We start from the raw sequence: 24,483 nt of genomic DNA on the forward strand, positions 1-24,483 counted from the left end.
ATTCCCCCTTCTCGTTAACATCGGACAAAACATCGACACTCTTGGGAGTTTTCTTTCAGTAAGTTGTCTAAGTAAACCCTCGCTATTGCTAATCGGTGAGCTTATTTTAGCTCTAGACATTCAACGTTCTTTTGCGTTGAAGTTTATTTTCCTTCCCTTCACAGAGATTGTTTGGGGCTGGGAATGCTCACAGAGATCCTAAAACCACGCGGCCAATCACTGGTCACCACCCTCTTTCTCCATTTCATTTCTGTGGACACTGAAATCAAGCCCAGAGTACTTTAATTAAACTATTTCTGCCAAAGTCCCCTTAACATGCATCTCTGGTCTTACCCTTTACTGAAACTTCTGCACTGTGAAGAAATAAATTCTTCTAAGAGAGGTCTTAGAATAGAAAGGAGAAGAGTTCGGGAATGCTCCTAGTAAATTACATCAGCAATCCGCTAGAACATCGACCAGCCATGCTGAGCATGCAAAAGAGGCCTGTAACTGTGGGCGCTGGAGACACAGCGCGGGGCAGTCCGCCATTCTCTTCATTAAAATCCTTCCAGTGGAAATAATAAAAACAAATTGCTGTCATTCTCAGACCAATGTAGGGGCCATATTATGACTGAACATAAACTTGCAAATTGAGTCTCAAAAGAAAAAAAAAACATGAAGTACATGCCCCATTCAAAGTATTACCATACAGATCATAAAAAGTTGATGGCTTCCCCAACTTTTCTACCAAAAAAAACCCCCTCATAAATATGTTTTTTAACATTTTGTATATATTGTTAAGTTATAATCCACCTACAATACGAGAAGTTAGCTTTTTCCCCATTTGCGGGAAAGGGAAAGCTATTTTTTTTCAAGTTTATTTATTTTTGAGAGAGACAGAGAGAGCATCGAGCTGGGGAGGGGGCAGAGACAGGGAGAGAGAGACAGAATTCCAAGCAGGCCCCATGCTGATAGGCTGACAGGGCCAGAGGAGGGGCTCTATCTCACCAACAGTGAAATCATGACTTGAGCCAAAATTAAGAGTCTGACACTCAACCAACTGAGCCACCCAGGCGCTCTGGGAAAGCTATTTTTAAATGGCGGCCATCTCCAACTTTAAGACATTTCCTTATAACTTTTAACTTCTAGTAGTCTAGAATTCTGATGCAAGTTTTTTAGTGAAATACAAATTATGGGTATTGCAACTGGCAATTATTTCTTGACTGCATACTAGGTATGAAAGAAACACTCTATTAGACAGGTGTCACTAATCTTTTATTAGGTCACTATTATAAAGATCAGAAATCTGATCTTCATAGTTGAAGTTATTCAGCTAGCAAGTGGCAGAGCTTGAATTTTTTTTTAATTCCTTTTTCTTTTTTGATGTTATTTTTCCATTTTGAGAGAGAGAGAAAGTGCACACATGAGCTGGGGAGGGGCAGACAGAGGGGGCAAGAGAATCCCAAGCAGGCTTTACACTATCAGTGCAGAGCCCGATGTGGGGCTCAAACTCATAAACCATGGGATCATGACCTGAGCCAAAACCAAGAGTCTATGCTTAAGAGACTGAGCCACCCAGGTACCCTGCAGAGCTTGAATTCTAATCAAGGCTAATTACAAAGCCAATCTTTCTGCTAATCACTAAACGATTCACTCAACAAATATTTACTAAGCATCTATTATGTGCTGGGTACTAAGGATCAAAAAAGATAAAACTCCTCACCCCTGGGAGATTACATTCTATTTCAAAAATAACCCTTTCTAATAAAAAGCTATACTTGCCTGGCACATAATTAGGCATAAACAGTTTACCTATATGACTTCAAGAAATCTTCACAACAACTTGAGGAAATATATATTATTATCTCCATTTTGCCTTGAAATGAGAATACTTAACCTGTTTTTAAAGACAGTAAGTCAATACCAGTGTTGGGATATAAACCCATATTTATAAAACCAGTGTTGGCAACAAACCAATTATTGCTACTAATTAAGAAGTTCAGAAAACTTACTTTATGTTTTATTACCTTTCCCTTTAAAAAAAATGGAAATATAACAAAAGCATTTTGGGACTGTGAAAATGATAAAATACCAAGAGAATAATGAGCTGATTTTCAAAATGTTTACATTAGTAAAACTAACATCCCTTAGGTAATGATAGCTAAAATTTAACTTAATTTTTAGTATTTCCAGTCAAGCTATCTTAATTTCATTCATTTACGGTACTATTTAAAATAAAAAATTATTCTAAACTGATAATTCTTATCAGCCAAAATACCAGAGAAGTCACTTGTAAGTTAAAACAATAAATTTAAGTATTTCCTCCAATTATAATTAACAATGAATCTTAAATAGTCCTGGAAAGAATGTTTTCACATTAACATCTATAATACTATAGACTAATCATTCATTGTTCACACAAATAGAAAAGAAAAAATCCACTGTTGCTCATGAGATTCAATCTTATGTTTGGCTCACTGCACTGGATCCTTTGTTCATAAATCATTGTTACTAGTCATTCCCTGGATCAATATTCAGATTCCCTCTTGGTCTATATATACAACCACTAAATGAAATAATAATGACCCAGGATCTGTCGTATATTAGATCATCAATATCATCAGAGGTTTCTTAGAGATAATTAGGTAATCTGAGCAAAATATGTCAAGTTATCTTAAAAATAAATATGAAAAATTACTATACACAGTTAAGAAGCGGAAGAAAATTTTGTGAAATATATAGCACAGAGCATTTTGTAATCAATAAATGATACAACTCATTTACAAGCTATGTCAATATATACAGTATCATCTAAACTTTCAATTTTTACTTCTAAAATAGATAATATTAACACTATAAATGCATGTCTGTCAATTTGTCAATGAGTATCTAGTGATTACAGACTAGATATTTTTGATATTGAGTACTGAAAGAAGTGCTACTTATTTGTTAATTATTTTCTCCTTATATATTATTAATTGGTCCTGTGTTAGGTTCAAAAAGAATTATAATATAGATTAAGATATGGTTGCTACCTTCAAAAAGTTAATAATCTTCTTAGAAGAATTAAAAATAGAAGAAAATAGTGCACCTGACTGGCTCAGTTGAAATAGCATGTGACTCTTGATCTCAGGGTCATGAGTTCGAGCACAACATTGGTTGTAGAGATTACTTAAATAAATATTTTTTAAAAAAGAGAAAAAAATGACTAAGACCCAAAATACGCACTAATAATTGCTACACTCCCCCAAAACTCAACGGTATTAAGTGTATTTCATACCAAAATAATGAGAGAAAAGGTAAATAAAAGCAGTTTCTGGACCTGTGTTTCCCTTCAGATATGTACCTAGATCGACCAGCATCATCTGGATGGAGAGTCCAAAATTGAGATCAGGAGCACATTCTGAAATCCTATCTTCACCTACCACTGCAAGGGTTGGGACAACTCACAAATATGTAGTCCTCAAGTTCAGCAACTTGAGCGGAGGAAGGCACAATGAATCTACTATTTCATCATTTTCCCAATTATTCCAATTATATGTTTACGGTCCTGATTCCATCTTAAGTAATCTTGAAGAAGATTTTTAAGAGCTACTGCAACACGTTTCACTAAGGGCTTGTCCTTTCTACCAAAACAGATCTCACCAATTATTCTAATAATTCATATTAAAAAAAATTACATCTAGGGGCGCCTGGGTGGCTCAGTTGGTTAAGTGTCTGACTTTGGCTCAGGTCATGATCTCATGTTTCATGGGTTCAAGCCCCACGTCGGGCTCTGTGGCTGACAGCTCAGAGCCTGGAGCCTGCCTCGGATTCTGTGTTTCCCTCTCTCTCTCTGCCCTTCCCCCACTCTCACTCTGTGTCTCTCTCTCTCTCTCTCTCTCAAAAATAAACATTAAAAAATTAAAAAAAAAAAACACCTAAAGGAGTTGCTATTTCAGAAAAACATTTTTGAAACCTGTTTATACATTATTACACTGGCAATCATAATAGTAATAACCTGAGACTTATGCAGCTCACATATTTCACACTCTGACTTCATGGGAAAACTACACATGATCTAAAAACAAGATGACATCAGGGATTTCTTCCAAAAAGAGCAAGTTCTTGTGCCTTAGCCAGGGTTGCTTTCCATCAAGCCCTATGTTCTAAACCATATCAATCTACGTCTCTAAGCAAAACGGATGATAACAGCATTTTATTGTGTTATAAAGAAAAGGAATATATCAATTATTTCTGAAGGTAAATTAATGAACAACATTAGAAATAAACTTGTAGTCTAAGTGAAAGAACCGAACCGACTCCTACTTCTGTTCTTAGATTGCATGGCTGGTATGGTTGACTCCTCTAAAAAGCATTAGGAGACTTAGGTGGGAAAGCAAGAGAAACAATCATGGACAAACTATTAAGAAATAGTAATGGACTGAGTTATTCTGAATGGTTGTTAAATATCAAAAAATTATAGCAAAAGCTTTATTAAGAAATTAAAATATATCAAGTTTTATGTGTTAGTGCTTTTTTGACTACTCAATCATGGAGTAGGGGTTTACAAAAGGTGGTTTTTAGAAAAGGGATTTGAAACTTTAAAGTATAATTTTATAGCCTCTATTAAAATTTCAAATAATATTAAAGTGGTAAGAAAAGAATGATGCTTAGTAAGAAATGTAGGGTATAAAAAGCTGAGAAAAACTGAGTAGAAGCTTGAATTGTTTGCCAAGACTCTGATTTGGTAAAACACTAATGTATTTTTGTAATATTTCAACATTTAAAAACTTTTTCCAATTCAGAGAACTTTGAGGAAAATACATCCGTTGTTGCTGGGCCATATATACAGAAAAGCAAAAAGCTGTACTTAGTAACTACCACTGATAATAACTAGTGAGTGAGTTCAAATCTTGTAAGCTAAATATTATCAATAATATTCCATTATGTATGGGAAGACTACAAGTAAGGGACTGTGTAGAACGATGTTACAGAGCAGAGATCAGAAAACTTTGCCTATAAATGACCAAACAGAAAATATGTTAGGCTCTAAGGACCCTATAGGCTCTGCCATTGTAGCATGAAACCTGCCATAGACAATGAGTAATGAATGAGCATGGCTGTGCGCCAATAAACTTTACTACAAAAACCAGACAGCCAGCTACAGTTTGCCAACGCCAGCTATGGATGAACGGGCACAGGATGAAGATAACTAAACGCAGTTCAGTCAAGTAATGAACTGACCAATAACTACCAATGTCTGCCAAAATAATCAAACCAATTTTAGTCTGTTATTTTACGAAATTAATTTAAATGTTAATGTAAAGGTAAATTAACCCTGCTGGAATGGGAAAAATAGAACAAAGCAACATTATACTGACCAAAACAAATTAGTGTTTCACTGTGTGCGTATAACAAAGCCATATGTACAGCTTACAGTGTCTGGGGAGAAACTACAGAAAAGAAAATAAAGGACATTGCCACAGTAACCTGTCTTGCTACTCTGTTTGGCAGGGGAGAATGTAAAACCAATCAAAACAGTAAGTAATGGAAGACTGAAAAGTAATGAGGTTTGGACAAGACCCCTGAGGTATTCTACCATTAGCATGATGGTTTCAAATAGCTGTTGGTGAAAGTGGCTTCAGACTCCTGAAATTTCTGTCACCATTGCTACTCGCCCATATGAAATACTGGATATATCCCAGTTCCACACTGTATTCAACAGGAAACTGCTAAATTTTAATTTGCTGAATTTCTGCTAGAAAGCTAACAATTGTACAAGGCCAAAATCACCCATCTGATTCCAAAAAAGTTATGAAGTCACAATAAATGCACACATTTCTTTTAGAACATAAGTATTTTTACAGCTTTCCAACTGACTATATCTAGGTTCTCCCCAACCAAAGTATCTTGAATGCTACTAATACAGTAAATATATGCATTTTCTGCAATTGGATGTTTCTTAAAATTGAATAGTCATGCTATAACGTACCAGAAGAATAACATTTTTCAGCTACAATTAATAGGTATCACATTAAAATACATGAAGGCTAAACTTTTCTATCAATACTATATATAAGACAAAAGAGTGGAGAAGGTTACAAATTTTTAATAAGAGCATTATATTATGGTAGTAATAATCTAGGTGTTTTACTGGAAGTGAAGTGGATTACTGTAAATGAAAATTTAAAATGTCCTTTCCATTTCACAGATAACACAAAATGACTTTTTTCATGTCTCTAGCGATAAGGATAAATTTGCCACACATTTAAATGGTGCCTTCACCCTTCCCACTCTGGCTCATGAATTAATAATTCAGTGACATTAATACAAGAAGATAAATGATAAAAAGGTGAAGGCGCATGGGCCAACCGTACACACATACTTCTTTTAGCACAGTTAATACTTCTCTGCCAATTATAGCTAAAACTTTTTAACAGTTTTCAATAGCATTCTTACAATCTAAGTAGCAGCTTATGCACACACAATTTCACACAATTCAGGCTTAATAAATCTCCTGCTGGCACCAAACAATCATTCTAGGGGATTAAAGTGCAACATCTGTTAACATTAATAATGTTTTATATAGTCATATGTATTAAAGAAGCCTCTACTCCATTATTAGTCTCCTAAAAAACCTTCCAGACCAATATACTGATTTAGCATGAATTATACATATATCCTTCAATTGGTGACTTACAACAATAAAGAAATATATTCGTATGAAATGGCAGAAGAAAAAAAACATCGCATTCCTTGTGTAGTAACAAATTTTTTTGAGCCAAAGTTACTAAATGTGTTCAAGTGTGCGTGGTCAGAGATATATGCATGCAAATGAAATCAGCTCAGTCTCTAATAGTTTTTAAAACCAAAATCCTCGGTAGCATTACTCACGGTAAATTTCGATGAACCAGTGTTCTGTAAATACAAAGCATACTTCAAATTTAAGGTGGCACACATTCACTCACTGTTGATTTGACTCTTTCTCTGAAATGTCTTAATCTTCTCTCATTGTTATTCCCAGGGCCCTAACCCCTTCTCTCTAAACTTGTGCAAAAATCACAGGTAATCCCTCACCTTCCATCCAGCTTGCTAACTTCCATTGGACTGATTTTCCTAATTTCACTCTCCAACATAAAAATGTGTAAAACTGGAACCAACCCCAGAGATTACTTCATACATGAGACAAAGAAAACACTTAGGAGTATGACTTGACAAAGGCAGTTCGCAGAACTGCTGATTTAAAAATTTTCCGTGAGTACGTGTATCATGATCTCGCTATAATTCAATTATCACAACAAAACTAGTATCTCTATTTAAACAATAGGGAAATTACAACTAGAGGCTGAAGAAGGGGTGATAAATGAAAAGTTTAACAAAACTAAAAGTGGCAAAAAGCACAACTAGGAGTAGAATCCAAATAGATCTAATTTCAAAAATACTTAATCAAAACGCTCTGCTTCTGTCCAATTTACTTGCTCAGTAACTCTGGATATGCTTTTCAAACTGACTTTTACCAAGGTACCCATATACAGAGCATTTCCCTCCTTTCCACCTAAGGAGTTTTATACAGATTTGATAAGTTTAAAAGCCACCTAAACCAGAAAGCCAACCTGATCACCTCAAAGTGGAAAATCCTTTCCTTCCACAAATTCCTCTGGCCGTCGTCATCTGCATCATTTGTAGAGTTGATGATCTTGGATCATCTTAGGACTCCTCTTCAATTAAGCTTTTAAACTGTTTTTAAAATCTCTTTTGTCCAAATTTTCAATATGTATCTTTCTTTAATATAAGTCTCCTCAAACCAAACCAATAAACTCCCAATATTCGTACTTTGTGCTAGGCACCTACTGCCAGCAATACAAAAATGCACAAGATAAGGAAATGAGACACAGGCACAAGTAACTGCAAATTACTTCAATGTGATTAAGAAGACTAAGTGCTCTTTGCAAACCATAGCTTTTGCCTATCACTTTAATTGAGTCTGATATGTAGCATAATAGCCTAGTGATTCATATAGTGAATATACAATAAACTAAACAGGTTTCTGGAAATTATGACTTCTTTAAATGTTTACTTATTTATTTATTTTGAGAAAGACAGAGAGAGAGAGAGAGAGAGAAGAGAGTGCAACTGGGAGGAGGGGCAAAGACAGAGAGGAGAGAGAAAATCCCAAGTTGGGCTCAACATGGGACTTGATCTCAGGAACCATGAGATCATGACCCGAGCCAAAATCAAGAGTCTGAGGCTCACCCAACTGAGCCACCAGGCACCCCTGGAAGTTATTTTTTTTAACGCTTATTTATTTTTGAGAAACAGGACACTAGCAGGGGAGGCGAAGAGAGAAAAAGGAGGACAGAGGATCTGAAGTGGGCTCCGCACTGACAGCGGCGAGCCTGATGCAGGGCTTGAACTCACGAACCATGAGATCATGAGCCAAAGTCTGACACTAAACTAACTGAGCCACCCAGGCGCCCCCAGAAATGATCACTTTTAATGGTTTTCTTTTATAGCAAACATCTAAGCTTGAGAATGACCATCCTTCGTTTATTTCCTGTTCTTCCTCTAAAAATTAGTGAGATTCAATTTTTGGACCATAAGAAGCTTACTTACCCTCATGTCTCTTTCCTGGCATACTTATGATGTTCCTTCTGCCTGGAATCCCCTCTGCAACCTGTTTCTTGGCCAACTACTATTCTTCTTCCAATACTCCGTTTAGGCCTATCACTGGACACACGAACTCCCTCCTCCCCCACCAATCCTCACCACACACACCAAAAGAGCATTGTCATTTGTGACCACAGTACAATGTGCTATATCACAGAGTATCTCAAGTATCATTTCAAATTATTGTGAGCTAACTGAAAACAGAACCCATGGCTTTCACATCTATAATCTCAGTGCTAGGCAGCCTTACATAATGTTTGGCAAATAGCACATAACGTTTTTGACAGAAAGAAAGGAACACAGGGAAGAAAGGAGAAAGCTATGAATGAATACATTGAACCACTGATGTGAAGTAAAGAACATGAATGGCAGAAAGGATAAAGAAAAGTGAATGGGATTCAGAAACTTAAGTGTGAAAGGAACTTTTTTTCTTTTTAAGTAGAAACAAACGTTAAGATCTCCCAGAATAGGGATTTTCAAGGATTTTTTTTTCTACACACAACTTTTTGTTTAATTAAATGTTTAATTAAATATTGAGAATGCCTATTGAAAAGACAAAATAAAAATGAATGTTTTTCAGAAAGTTTAATTTACCATTGTTGGGCATAAAATACCTTCTTATTTTGATCACATACAGAAGCCCAATAAACTGAACCTCCTCATGATAAAAGTGAAGCAGGAAGGTCACAGTTAGTGGGAAACTAAACCTGGCACTCAGCTCTAACCAAACTCCATTGAAATAATCCCTTGATGAAGTTTTTCTTTAAAATACTTAAAAATTTGGCTCAGTCAGTTAAGCGTCCAACTCTTGATCTCAGCTCAGGTCTTGATCTCACAGTCGTTGAGTTCAAGCCCCGCGCTGGTCTTCATGCTGGGTGTGAAGCCTACTGTCAAAAAATTAATGAATAATAAAATAAAATACTTAAAAATCTAATGGAATCTATGAAAACAATTTTTAATTTTAAATATTTTAAGCTTTTCAAATATCACAAAACATGAAGTCATATGAAAACCATGTTAAGTATGCCTGATAAATTTGCTTTTAAATAAAAACAAGACTGGGTAAATTTTTAAAAAAGGGACATTTATTTTCAAAGTACACTGAAAATAGAAGAAAATTTGTTTTTCTGTAAAACTTTTTGACAAGGTAGGCTTCCACAGCTACACATTTGCCCAGCAATATTTTGGATTTGGAGAAAATACTATTTCCATCCGTAAAAGTTCTCTTACAAGTGAAAGTTTTAAAATAGAGGGCAACACACTTTACCACTATTCTGAGCAATGAATGGAAAGATTAAAATCCACAACTCTTTTCTCCTCCAAAATTATGGGACTGACATTAGTACTCCAATTCAACACCAATTTGGGTGCTTATATCTCACCTCTAGATGAAAAGACTGTAAATTTCATATTGGGAATTACACTTCAGTCTCTCCTTGCAATTACGGTATCTGATATCACCTATAAAGCATGTGGCATTGTAGATTATTTTCTCTCTGATATTTATGTTTTACTGTAGTTGCTGAAAAACCATGGCAACTTCCAAATTCTAACCTTCCACCCTTATTCAGACCAGCATTTGCAATTTAATCGACTTTAATATACGGACCAAACATTGATAGTAAATCTAAGCAGCCTGTTTGCAGAAAGATATCTGAATATTAAATATGAAATTTAACAGGTTTTAATAATTAGACTCTGTAAATTGCATAATACATATATATATGTCCGTCCCAATTTGGGAAGATGCACTTCTCACATAACACTCGTCAAACTAAACACAAGAAATTGTTCTGGCATTCACTAAATTAAAATCTTGAAACCCTACAGCTACAATGTGCAAATGTAGATCTTATTAACACTCTAAATCAAGCCATAGTTTTTATTCAGTTTCATATAATGTAATTTACAGTAGTCTTCTGCTGTAAATGCAAGAACACAATGAGATTTTAATCAGATTCTACTGTTAGTCACTAGAAGACATTTTGGAAGGTAGACAACCACCACCCCCCCTAAAAAAAACTACCATTTCATAATTAAAAGATAAAAGTAATCCACCTGTGATTCCACTGAGGAAAGAACTGTGGAAGAATGGCTCCTTATGTACCAGAAAATGTTTCTAATGCTAAAATTTAGGATACCTTTAACAAAGCTTATACGAGATACTACATACTATTTTTTCACAGTTTGCTAAGTGACTAGATGGTTACAACATGGATTTGTTAAAATATCTTGTCACAGTAACAATTTTGCTTTAAATATTTTATCTCATGACCATTAAAATGTCTTTTTAAACATTTCTATTATTTTTTATGATTTCCTTTACCACCTAACAACAAAAATTCACACGATAGTATCAACACCAACATTTAATTAACTTCCCTTTATTTCCTGTTGATTACCTTATGCAAATCTATCTTCAGCATTACTGGTCAACCAGTGGAAAAAAGAAGCCAACCTTCATACCAGGACACAGTTCTGACAAGTCTCCTCTACCGACTTCCTTTTAAAACTGCCAATATATGGGAGGATCCTAATCTTTGCGATGACTTGGGGGCAGGAATTTTGAGCTGTGATTGTAGGTCAGGGAGAACTACAAAAAAGAATTCTACTTGCATGGTTTCCATATGGTAATTCAATCAAACATCAGATTATAAAAGTAAAATGAAGAAAATATTGATCTTTTTACTTAATCACACAGTAAAAGTGTAAAGATATTTTCAGGTGGGAGGGGGAGGCATCAACATTTCTTGTTTTCATTGTCAGAACACCAATATTGATAAAGACAAATCAGATCAATCACTGATTTATGTCCTAAAGAAGATAGCAACACAAATAGAAAACCCTGAGCAGAACTTTAAAAAAGTAGGAAGAGAGAAACTCCCAACAAAAGTAAGAAAAAATAAAACAGATCTAAAGAGTAAAAATGATGCCAAATAACACGAGCCACTTAAACATATGAACCAATGTGAACCAAATTTAATCCGTATCAATAAAGATAATATTAATAATAAGCATTTACTGAGAGCTTTCCATGTATGAAGCTCTATTAAATTCTATGATAACAGCATCACACAATTTTTCTCTATTATATGGAAGTAAGAACACTTTGATACCACTGAAAAATCAGTATTAACTCTTTTATTATTACCATTATCTTTCTTATGTCCATGAAAGGAATCTGAAACTGGTTAGGTTCTAGCCCAATTTATTGTGATCTTCATTATAATAAATGGTAACTGCTTATTCAAAAATATATTGAAAGCCTACTCTGGGTTAATAACTGATGATATATGCTGATAGGTGCGTCTGGTTGTTGTTCAGCCTTGTCACCCATAATTAACCACCTATAAAACCTAGAAGTTATTGCTGGGTTTAAAGAATTGAAAAGCTACTGTGGAAATGATTTCATTATTCTTAATAATAAATAAGATGTAGCTAGGAAATTTCCTAGGTACCAACAGAATAAATACATAAGTTCATGATAACAAAAGAGAAAGCCACAATAAAAACAAAAATTGTAATGAATTACAAAAACAAAACAAAAAACCTTTGAGGGTACAGAAACTCCTAAGCTTTCCAAAAAGAGACAAAGCTTGTATCTAAGGAAACCTAAGAATATCAAATTAGTTTGTAAAGAGTTGTTAAGAATGTTCCTAAAATGACTCTCAACAAAGAGAATATATCTCAACAAGTCTAATCATGAGAAAAGTATTCTTTCATAAAATAAAAGATTTCTCTCTAACCTGATTATAACAGCTGACTTTTATAGTCTTACCTTGTAAGAAACTTCACTTGAAATACAAACCAACTGGAAACCTAAACCTCATAGCCTCAAGTCCACATAATAAAATTCTTCACTTTAATCAGTATTTGAAGAAACACGAGTATTATTTAAAACATATACAAGTATATACTCAATATTTTTAGAAACTTCTGTAAAGTCTGTAAAATTATTATTTTTTCACAAATATCCATTAGAAATATGTATATCAACTTGAAGCAATTTTTTTTGGACCGCTGGTATTATTTAGGCATAATGCACGCATCTCAAAGTATGGGCAGAAAAATGGGCTCATTCCTTCTCCCTTGCTCGCAAGCAAGTAAATGGCAGGAATGAGTAAAGTCCAGAATCTACGTTTGATTCCAACTCTTCCTCTACCCCGCATTTAATCGGTTGCCAAATTCTACCATACTACAAAAGTTTTCCCATCTGTCTATGGCCATTGTCTTGCACCTAGACTGTCATCCACGCCTTCTAAGTAGGTTCTATTTCCTCCATTATTTCCCCTGCTCTAAGTTATTGTTTATGTCACCTTGAGAGTTAGCAGTTACATGTAACACTTAATCGAAAATATTAACACCTTTTTTGGCCCAAATGCAAAGTCTAATTTTAGCAGAGTAGGTTCTTTACAACCATGTCCCAAACTAACATCTCATTTTCATCTCCTTCCATCTGCTATGCAATTCATACCTTCCATACACATTCTCCTTAAGGCACCGTATTTCTTCCTTTATTTTCTAGAGCTTTTACCTCTGACCTGTCCTCCTCTCCAAAAGCCTGCATCTGCCGAAATCATTCTCTGCCTTTAGGTCTACCTAAATGAAGTCTCTTTTTTCCATACGACTCATTTTGAATTCACTCCACCCACCCTATTTTCCACAGCCTTTCCTCTACGCTTCACTTTGGCACGTCACTATAGTGCGCCTTATAATTATTTGTGAAAATGTCTTTTTCTCTCATGAGATTATAAGTACCTCTTAGAGAGCAGTCTTTACATAGCACATTTTCCCAGGCAGGGCCTTAATAAATGGCTGTTGATCCAAAGTGAATAGAATTAAAGCCCAGAAGTCAATGGATAACTAGATGAAGTGAACTTACAGATGAAACTGTTCTTATAAAGGATAAAACATAATCAATATTGTAAAACACAGACCTTAAGACCAATTCAAGCAAATGCATGCTTTTGGCCTGGCAATTTTGGCAAACTCGGTACTAGAAATTCTCACATTTTTAAAACCACATGTGCTGCCGTAATAACCTCCGTGGCATTGTAGGAAACCAAAAATAACATCTTATAAGTAAAAGCCAAAGCATTATAAATACCGTGAGTTATTAAAGTAAATCCAAGCCTTCACCTGTCACTTATACACATGCAACATTGTCAAGAATGATTGCTCTGAGCTACAGAAACATAATGTATTTAAGAGAATGTACCCACATATGAAATATCAGATGCTTCAAAAGATAATTTGGGTTTGACTTTTACTTTAATTGGACTCTCGAAAGAATTGTTTTATATAGTAAGACATTCTTAGTACTGTGTATCTTAAATACAATTTTATTTATCAAAATTGGGAGTGAGAAGTAGGACAGTGGAAATAACTGAAATGCTCTGGCTTGGTGATACCCTCTGGCTTGAGAAAAACTAAACTGGACAACACAGAAGGGTGACAGGCTGCCAAAAATTGAGATTTACTTCATCAAATTTACCTTTATGACCTTAGCTGTACCTTATAAATGTCCCTATAAATGAAACATCAGCTTAAGGGGGTGTAATTAGACTAATACACTCTTGAATACAGTGCCAAAGATGGAAACACCTGCCTTTCCACTAAACAACCAAATACACCAAATTCACTATATTCCGAAAGATAAAATTCTTACCACTATATTTAGAATTAAAGACAGCTTCAATTTTTTAAAATTTGTAATACTTACATATATTAAACCAAAACCACGCTGTTCAATTATTTTATCTGTAGCACAAAATCAATAAAACTCCAAGTCCATATAAATGAAGCTCACTACTAAAGATAGGGAGCTTTTAATTTGCACTGAATTGTTTGTTAAAATATTTTTCAGTCTATTCACACAAATCTTGCAATAGTTAAAAAAAATGGACTTAAGTCCTGCCGTTAAAGCTGTTTCTATACCACCATGACAGGTGATTTCAAAAAAATTTAACCTGGATGTTAAATACTTCGATTTCATCAATTTTTGATTGTATGTTAAAATGATGTAATATTGAAGCTTTAATTAGAATACTCCGCATTGAAGTCAATTTAATAAGTAAGAAATTAATTTTCAAATAGATAAGCGAAACTTTAGAAAGTCAGAATGGTATAGTTGTGATTCTGTCCAAAAGTGAACCTTTATAAGCTGTGTTAATGAAAATTTTAACTATTTAGCCAAAATTACATATTGTTTCCTGGAATCCTTCCTAATATATTTAGTCTGACTTTCCAACTACTTGAATTATTGATATGTGTTACAGTTCCTTACCTAAACACATACCCTTATAGAGGGCTGCATATACCTTTCACTCTTTTTAAATCTCTTTTATGCAACAAATATAATGTCAACAAATTCAAATGGCAAAATTACCATCAAAGTTTATTTAACTCTTAGGTTCTAAAAGTCAATAATAAGGAGAGAAAATTAATAAACACTTAGGTCTTACACATAATGCAGTCATTCTTAAGATAACAGACAGTGCCAAATCTTCAGCCAAAAAAATGAGATCAAGGCAACACTGAATCCTTGGCCAAGAACATACACGTATATTTGCCTTACCAGATTTTGGTTGAAACAAATATAAATGAAACAAAATAGAATGGCAGGCCAATCAAAACCATCAATTGTGCTATATAGGTGCCCACAGAAGTCCTTTTTTCTATACAAACTTTTTCTTTTAAAACCATTTTATTAACACAAATTTAATAACAGAATGGCAATAAATATAAATTTCTCAAGCTGTCATTTAGGATGCTTCAATGAAAATCTCCTACATTTTCTTTGAGAAAAAAAAGTACATGGAATAAAGTTTTTCTTTTGTAGGTTGAACAAAAGTAGGCAAGTATAAAAAATCACTCATATATCATATCATAATGAATGACGGATTATCAGACCAAACATTAAAAGAATATTTTACTAGAGTTAAGCAATGCCAAACATGAAGGTATGGCAATTACCCTTTCTTTAATTATGGAGGGCTTAATATATAGTAAGTCACATGGAAACAATCTGAACACCACCACCATACGATTCCACATTAAATCAAAAACTTATACATTGATACTAATCACTAAATTGATACCTTGCTCTTTTTTGGAGGTCAAACAGCATCTTACTTGGGAAGTCAATTTTTTAAAATGTGTGATTTAATATTTTTTTTTAAAAAAAGAGAAAGAGGGCCCATAGCCATCAATTCAGAAATGAATAATATCAAATTATTAAGGAAGAAAACATTCTATCAGAGGAAATATCAAAAATATTATAAAGCGATAAATGGAATACTAAAAACATGTTAAGTACAAAAAAACGCAGTACTAATTTTATAAATACATAGGAGTTGATTTATTCTTCATGAACAGGCAAAATCAATTTTAATAAAGTAAGCTAACAAATTAAGCCTATATTTTCGTTTATTTTCAATTAAAAGTTAACACTGTGGTGATTAAATTGCAACCTTCTTGGTAATGTTCTTGATTTTTACAGATTTAACAGGCAATATAAAGAATGAGGCTACTAATGTATGTAATCTACAAGAGTCTCAATATTCTTCAAATACACAAATAAAAAGGCTATTCAATTTAATATTGTTCTAAGGAGTTCTTATTCTCATATTTTAGGAATATTTTAAACTATTAAAAATCAATTCTAAATATTTTTAATGCAACTCTAGAAAATGTGAATTCTAATTTTCTTAAGATTTGCTTCTCGATTTTTTAATCATGTAACATTATTAGCTGAATAATAAATGTTTTAAAAAATATCTTTTCGCGTGTACTGAAACCAATTATAGGTTTCAGGCTGAAATGTCAGAATTTAAGCACTTCTTCACATATCAGTAACAGAAGAAAATTAGTTAAAAAAAATAAAAAACAAACAAAAAACAAATGGGAGGTACGAGAGAGTGACTACATTATTAAAATAGGCAAGGCATAAAAGTTACGTTTGACCATCAAGTTCATTATAATTCCATGTCACCATAATTCAATGAGATATTTTATAAGCACTAATCATGTATGAAGAGTACAAAGACAGAAAAGTGCTTTTAGAACATATTCTTAAATACCTTAATGTAGTGCAGCTGTTATCTGAATCCCATGTAGCAAGAGCTAAAACAAAGATTTTCTTGAAATGTAATTCAAATAATTTCAAAGGTCCAGGTACTTATTTTTTGTATTTGCCAACAGCTACTACGGGCCAGTAATTACTACTAAGAGATAACAAAGCATCTCTTACGATGCTCTGACAAGTAATAAAATACTGGGCTAAGCTATTTCCTTGAACCTAAATTTTTATGTCAGGCCTCTGATATGAGTATTAACAACTACTTTTCTGCTTTGAATTGTATTTGGTCAAAACAAAAATGCCTTTCAAATCAATATTCCGATTTAAAGAGCACTGAATATAAACTAATTTTTTAAAAACATAAATATTCAATGAGTAAATGGCCTTTCTTTTCCTTAACTGTAAATCTCAAAAAGACTGTTTAAATTTATTTTAAAATATGAAAAACATATAAATGAGACAAAATTATCCACGAACAAAAAGCATCAATGTTTTTATTTCCTTAAGATATGTGTTTATTTTTATATAAAGGTAATACAATCATGTTTAAATTACTGGAGAAAAAAATGTGCAATCTTATAATTTATTCTTTTTTAAAATTAATAGAAATTTGATATTCTACGATTTTAACATTTTCAATCTTCAGTGCAGCTTTGAATTGGCAATATCCTATGAATGCCAGAGAATCACATTATATAAAGTGTACATAATAAAATGTAGTCTTCTAAACCTTTGTTAGATTTCAATTTGATGAAATCTATGCCTTTGAGAAATATAAAAGCAAAGAAACTAATATTGTTTATCCATTTTTAGAATTGAAATGAAGGCATTTGTTTTTAAATTCTGGTAATAAGGCAATATAAATTTTTTGGTTTTTTCCAGCACAGCTATTAAAACATGCAGATTCATAGTTCTGAATTCCAGAGTCTTCATATAGGTACACATAAATTTTGAATAAATATTCTTTAGGGTTTTTTACATGTGTTGCTAACTTCCATTTAAAATGTTAGCATGTTAAAATATGTCTCTTGGTTCAAAGAGAATAAAACATAGCAAATTTTTTAACAGGAACTTCCATTTTTATAAAATGTATATTAAAAAAGATTATTTCAAATCTATATTCATAACGCATACTATCTTTATCTGGAGAATTATTCCTCATATTATATTCTACTCATAAAATAGCTTATTTTTTTAAAAGCCAATCTACTCAAATAGATACAGAAACAATACATACACATTTACTCAACATCTATACAAATGAGCAGAGAATATAATATTATAATTAATATTTTTATCATTCAATCAAGCATATTTGATTTCTATCAAATATTTCTATCAAATATTTGATTTCTCTGATAACTTACAAAGAACGTCAGGGCTATTTTAAACCGGTAAGCATTCATTGCCAATTAACTTCCCTGTCATTAGCATCACCAATCTAATACCAATAATACTTTTACAATCATAAATTAACTTTTCAATAACACATTTGCTTTGCAATGGATTCAAATTTCACGACTTTAAAAGCCACTCAGTAGTCTACCTCCAAATTTAAGACAAAACAAGTAGAACTTACCCTAGCTGTGCCTTTCCAATAACCTCACAGAAGTTATGCACTCTGTGACAGTTCCTGTTCCTCACGTAACAATTTTCCTGGAATGAATTCTCTAGTAACCCTTACCTCTCTGTGAAGGGAGGTGTGATATTTGAGGGAAAAGGGTAATGAACTGTAGTATCAGATTCCATTTTCCGGTGCCTATCATATTTAGCACCAACAATGATAAGATATCTTTGTTTATTTAAGACAATGAAGTTGGCAGTACAGGATTCCTATCAATAACTCTATGGAATAAGAGCATTTGTATACTTTTGTAAAAACATACCATCATTATCTTATTGAAGTGTATTTGCTGTTGCTAATATCTTTACCCTGGTATGAAAATGCTCTGCATAAACGTAGCATAGACTTGTTAAGATAATACATGACCACGCTGAGAGGTTAATACTTATATAAAAGCCCATGCCAGTACCATAAATCGCTTTATTAGACAACAGTTTCCTTGCTTAGAGGGTCATTCTGTGTAACAGTAACAATCTGACTTTTCACATTAGTAAAGCTTAGCTAATAAAACAGTCCCTAACAATGAATTTCATTAAGAAACAAAGCCTCTTAAAATACAAAATAAATATTTTTACTTGTCATGACATTCCTTGGTAAACTACGGGGAAAAATGAACTATTACATCTCTTTTCAAGGATGCGTAAAAGGATAACCCTTCTTTTTTTCCAACAAGCAAATTCTGAAATAACATTTTTACTAAAATGTAAAAATAAAAATAAATAAGCTCATTTTTAGTATAACTTCATATTCTATCCCATCCTTAAAATTCCTGGCACAATTACACATATGATATGAAAAATTTTGTTCACTGAAAAGAACCAAATGCCACTAAAGGCATTTGATTCATCCTGATTACCAAAACACCTGATCGCAAAACTCTCAAGTATTTGAGTATCTGGCTTATAATTTCTTAGAAATTTAGCTGACACAACGTTCATAAATATAATTCAGTTTTTTAAATTAAGTACTATCTCTCTTGCCTGCATTCATTTTTTTCCAAGTTAGTCAGCAATTTTCTAAACCATTTGATATTAGGTCCTTACTGGTAGTTTCCCTGTTTAAGTGTCACTGCACTAATCGGTCCATTATTGCAAGTAAAAGTCATTAATCCAAAGTGATCATTTTTGTTTCAGAAAACAGCATATACAACTCATCTAATTTGATCTCCTAATTAAATGTAGAGGAATAGAATTTACTACTTCCTATTCAGTGACCACTTTGTAACATTTTACATTAATCTGGAAAATTTTCTAAAAAATCCAGATGTCTCTTTCAACAATTATTAGGTATTTAAATAAGACCCAGTTCTACAGACATCCGGAGCTTTGGCCAATCATAAAAATAGTTATCACCTCAAAAATGAATCTGATTCATTATCTTTGTTACCTTTCAAGTTTCTACTAAATAAGGAAAGGTAAAAAGCACATTTGTGATCTGTGAATACAGGAAATGATAAATACTTGGGCATTTAGTATATTAAATTTCACTATAAATTTCACTACTTGGCTAATCCCAAATACTTTACTTTCCTTAGAACAATTTTTCTCAAAAATTTTAAGTATGTCAAAAATATAATTTTCAAAAAAACAGTACCAACTGATACTGCCTTGATTATTTTATCTCATATACAAGCTCCCTCTGCAGGTAATAACAAGGGTTAGCAAAAATATCTGAAACACGTAGCAGTTGCCTGGTACAGATGCAGGTCACCATTGTATAAAAATCTTATTATCGAGAGTCTCCTCCTTACCAATTATCTGATTAAAATAACTGCTTCTGAAAATTTGTGATTCAACATGATTATTCTTGTCCCTCAGCTTGGCTAGGAATGCAGCTTGAGAAGGCAGGATATACAAACTTTTCAAAGTCACCCAAGAGTCACTCTTACAAAGTGTATTTCAAGGAAAAGAAAACATTACCTTGCTTACACAGCACAAGCCTGAAATGATAGACCACCCAAAACAAAGCTGTTCAACACGTTTATCTGATGCATCTTCTGATCCCAAAGTAAACAATCAAAGGTGGTATTTTAGGATTGACTTCCATTGAAAGATAAAAGATGAATCTCAAATAAACGCAGTTAACTTCTACATTCTCTTCTTATTTAGAATAATTATAAAGCTTAAGTCAGGAAGTATTTACTTCTGAAAAAATAAATTTATTTTCATTAATTCAGTATAAAAAGAAAAAGAAAAACTGATTTGATTCGCAAAATGCAAATCCACTATATATCCCTTCCATAAATATCTCTTCCATTATATATTATTTTCAGAATCTGTTTTAGGTTTCCCCTTACACACTCTCCTTACTATATTCCTTTCTTCGGGTACACAGAGATAAGGTGCACCTCTGCAAAGGGAACGGGGTAAAAAGCCAAAGAAAGTTAAGAGTGGTTTCAAAGTCTTGGGGGCAGTGTATTACCAAAAAATTACTGTTGGACAATTTGATGTCTCCCTGATTTCTCTCTTCAAACATGTACACGCCACCTTTATAACATACAAGCAGTGATTAGAAATTTGAGGCATTCAGTCTGACTTCTCTATAAATGAACAGACAAGATGATGAAGTGTTTTTTTTAACTAAGATCCTTATCAAATAAATGTAAATTATAAAAGATGTGCTCACTTTCATGCTAAACATACAGAAGTATCAGTTAAATTTCTTTTCTACTTAAAGAAAACAAGGTTAAAAGGTTAAAGGGAAAGGCAACTTACAACAAGCAGCATTTGTAGTGAGTTTTGTACTTAGAAGAAAAATCTAATTTTTTCACTTATATTTTTAAATATTCAGACCTAGTTTAAAACCAAAGACAATATGAAAAGTGACTTCCAGCAGGGCTATGGGTACCACAACATTTGCAGCAGAAAAAAGGAAGGTGGGGGGAGAAATCACTATTTCTCATCTATAGAGCCATCCAGAGGAAGCACCTAATATCCAAATATTATCCTTCTCATGACATTCACGGAATTTTGAAAGGACAAAAACAGTTAAATGTCCTTAGTGAGAGTGAAAGGTCTAGGACATCACAATTCTAGTATAATTTTTATTTGTTGATGCCTATAAAGCAAAATGAAGTGTTTTAGAATTACGCCCACCTCTTTTAAAATGGAAAACAAGATGCATAGAGTGAATCAATTCTTCATTTAATATATTAAGCCTTTTTCAAATTCTTCAAAACTATGCACAATCACTGGGATACAAATGCATAAGCTTACATCACCAAAATTAATGCTTCCCAAACTGTCTTGGACATTACCCACAGCCAAGCCAGGAATTTTAAGAATTAAAACACATCATAAGCATCTCAAGATAAAGAGCACAAAGATGAGTGGAGAAAATATTGTGTAAAAATGTGTTCTGTAAGTTCTAATCAATAAACATAGTAATAAACAGTAAAAAATGGTAGGCTTTCAAGGCAGAGGAATAAAATTTCTGTGTGGAAAGTACCAATGGAATAAGGAAAATAGTAATTCCAAATAGAAACACGCTGCTTCAAAGTAAAGACACAGGGAAAATCATTTTTGACAGATTTTTAACCTTAATTGCAGTTGAGAATTGATTAACTAAATATAATCTACATAAAACAGAAATGTATCAACTAAAGACCTTATCTAAAATCTTACAATGATTCACTCATTATACAGAGAACGGCCGGAACAGTATTCCATTTTAAGAATAAATGTTTAAAATTAGAACTTTCTTTATAAACAAAACAGAAATCTCTTTTGCTCTCTTTATAGACGCTATTTACTATCCTTTACAAGAGGAAGCATTAGTCACAAGCAAGGTCACCTAGCCCACCCCCCCAAGCCCACCCCTGCAGCCTAGGACCATTTTTGACAGTAATTGGGGTTAGATTATTCTGTCATCGAAATCCAGGGCAATAATCTGTTTGAGGCACGAGCTGATGTAAAAATACCTACAAAATGAGACAAAGTGGGGGTAGCACAAGCATTTCATGATCCAAAGGCAGTAAATACCTTTGAGAACAAAATAGAGATTAACTAGGTCATATCATTTTCAAAATCAGTTTAAAAACAGATATTTTAATCGTACACAGAAAAAGGGTTAGTTTTGCTCTTTCAGTTATTAGATAATATACTTTAATTCCTTTCTTGATCAAATATATACACACATGTACATACATAAGCACAGAATTTATATTCTTTTCCTTTGTATATATATCAATAGCCAATAGCTGTCAATAAATGTTGATATATATACAAAGGAAAAGAATATAAATTCTGTGCTTATGTATGTACATGTGTGTATATATTTGATCAAGAAAGGAATTAAAGTATATTATCTAATAACTGAAAGAGCAAAACTAACCCTTTTTCTTTTATGAAGAACTTCATGGTGCATTTTTCATTATTACAATGGCTAAAGATATTATTATTCATCTAGAAAAAGATACAGGGTTGTGTCTGGTTTTGTTCGAGCAAAATAATATGCCTTTGAACTGACAGAGGTCTAAAGTTACCCACCTTTTCAACTTCTTCCATCTCTCTGGCCAAGAACTAACAATTCATTTTTATCTGTGTCTTTTTTCTACTATCAGATTAAAAAACAACAACAGCAACAACAACATTTTTGAAGTTACTTAATGCATCTTAAGCAGAATTAAGATTTGGTCATTATTTCCGAATGTTAACTTCTGCTTAACCTGCCTGCTTTGTAATATTTATATTTTTACTAAAATATTGAATCTATCCTTATAAAAAGTCTCCCAAAGTTTTTCTGTGTTTTTGGTTTTGGTTTTGGGGGGGTTGTTTTGTTTTGTTTGCTTTAGGCAGGCTTCTTTTAAGGCAACTAATTTCAATACTGAAATTCAGAGATTAAGGTGTAATCCCTGTGCGTGAATCTTAATGTTTATAACGTACTCCTCACAGATTGGAAAAATCAATGACAAGACCAACAGGGGCCCGTTTTGCTCAACATAGGTTTTCTTGTCAGGTAGTGATTAATGCTGTGCTCTGTAGAGGGAGACATTACATCCGGGCTAAAACAGACCTAAATTTTACCCTCAGGCAGAAATCTGATTTAAACATCTCTATTTAAAGTGACATTTGTCCTCCCTTTTCAACTGGTTTCCCCAGAAATTCCAGGAAGTTGACTTCATGACCTAAAAACAGCCGGGTGGCTGTGAGCAGCAGTTGTGCCTGTTCTCGCACTTCGGGAAATCTGGGTGCCAGAATGAATCAAGGTGGTCATAAAACAGGTGCCCCGCTATCCGCTAGGATGAATCCCATGCCACCTTACTGCTACAAGAATTTAAGACTTAAAATTCCTTACAGTTCTAGAGTCAGTGGTAAAAATTTTTCAAATGTGTTTTGTTGCTGATAATAACCTAGCTATTCGTACTGATGGACTAAGTTTCTTTCGATTCCTAAAATTACATCTCATATTTCATTACACTCATCTGAAAGATCAGCTGATTACAAATTCTCGAAATCCAGAAAAGCAACTACTACCAAAAAAAAAAAATCTCTAAAACAAAACAGAAGATGCAAGTAGAAACGGTTTCTTGTACATCATATAATACCTTCCATAAAAACAAAAAGGGAAAGCAAAAAAAAAAAAAATGTTCATATAACAAAAGTCACCAAGTAAACAAGACATATGCATATTAAAACAGGCACCAATATCCTTACACTGTGAAACATGGTAGCTTTTGATATTATTAAGCAATTTAGACACTGTTGGCAAGTTCCTACTAACCAAGGTAATCTAATTTCTGTTGCTTTTCAATGTAAATTGATTTTTTTTTCTTTTAGCCGTTCTGGTAATTGAACAAATTTATACAACTGTGATGGGATTTTACTTACCACTACACAGTGCATAAAATTCTCTAAGAAGACAAACTATATTACTTCATAAAACTGCATTTTTGTTGTAATTAAACAAATTGTATTTAAACTTGCTCTGTACTTCAAAGCAATCAATAGTATTTTGCTGTAAGCTGCACTTTATTTGCAGGTGTTAAGCACTAGGCTAGGTTCCTTTATTCCATCTACCTTTTTTTAAGATAATTTTTATTGGCAAAATAGGAGAGATTTTTTTCTTAAGAAATAAGTGTTTAAAAATCATTTCTTAAGAATATATTAGAAAGTATCTGGAGATTATTGCCTATATTTAGTCTATTAGATAA

The 24,483-nt window shown here is 33.1% G+C and overlaps 1 protein-coding gene across 12 annotated transcripts in view; it reads right to left on the bottom strand.

The window, feature by feature from the left end:
* Window positions 1–24,483, bottom strand: part of ADGRL2 (adhesion G protein-coupled receptor L2) — a 190,614-nt gene that overhangs the window by 158,505 nt on the left and 7,626 nt on the right. Inside the window, exon 1 of one of the 12 annotated variants that reach the window (XM_047870866.1) lies at window positions 8,575–8,620. The exons of the other annotated variants lie outside the window; for them this stretch is intronic. The gene's annotated coding sequence lies outside the window, so the exon portion shown is untranslated. Of the gene's footprint in view, window positions 1–8,574; window positions 8,621–24,483 lie in introns of those variants that run through there. 12 annotated transcript variants of the gene reach the window in all.

This window comes from Prionailurus viverrinus, chromosome C1 (genome assembly GCF_022837055.1).
Source record: "Prionailurus viverrinus isolate Anna chromosome C1, UM_Priviv_1.0, whole genome shotgun sequence".
NCBI classification, from domain to species: Eukaryota; Metazoa; Chordata; class Mammalia; order Carnivora; family Felidae; genus Prionailurus; species Prionailurus viverrinus.